This window comes from Triticum dicoccoides, chromosome 7B (genome assembly GCF_002162155.2).
Source record: "Triticum dicoccoides isolate Atlit2015 ecotype Zavitan chromosome 7B, WEW_v2.0, whole genome shotgun sequence".
In the NCBI taxonomy this organism is placed as follows: Eukaryota; Viridiplantae; Streptophyta; class Magnoliopsida; order Poales; family Poaceae; genus Triticum; species Triticum dicoccoides.
In genome coordinates, this window is record NC_041393.1 from 546,040,137 (window position 1) to 546,040,625 (window position 489).

The following is a 489-nucleotide window of genomic DNA, read 5'->3' on the forward strand; positions in this document are numbered from 1 at the left end:
TGCTTGGAGAAATAAACCAAGCTTTTCTTAAGCACCAGTACTTATTTGTACAGGGCAGACGCTTAATTAGGCGCCTCTCTTGTAGAAATAGGCATTGGTGCTTTAGAAAAACCCGGCTTATTTTTCTAAGCATCTCCCTAAGCACCTAGCATTGTACAAGGCCTTAGAGGGTCATCTAGCTAAGACACTTGGGATCAGCTCTCAGTTGGAACCGGTGCCTCAATTCTAGCGACTTTCACCTTAGTATCACACTCTCAGAATGATTAGCACCACCCTGGGTTGCACTGAACGTTGCCAATGTTGCTCATGCTCTAAGACCATCTTCAACCCCCCCCCCCCTCCTCTCCCTCCCTCACACACACACACATAAAACTTTCCGTTGTGGGAAGTTGGGACTACTTTGGGCCTGTGTAGTTCTACTTTCTGATCCCCAATTTCTGTAATCACAAAAAATCACTCCAACTCCCCTGATATTCTCTCCCGGCTGGG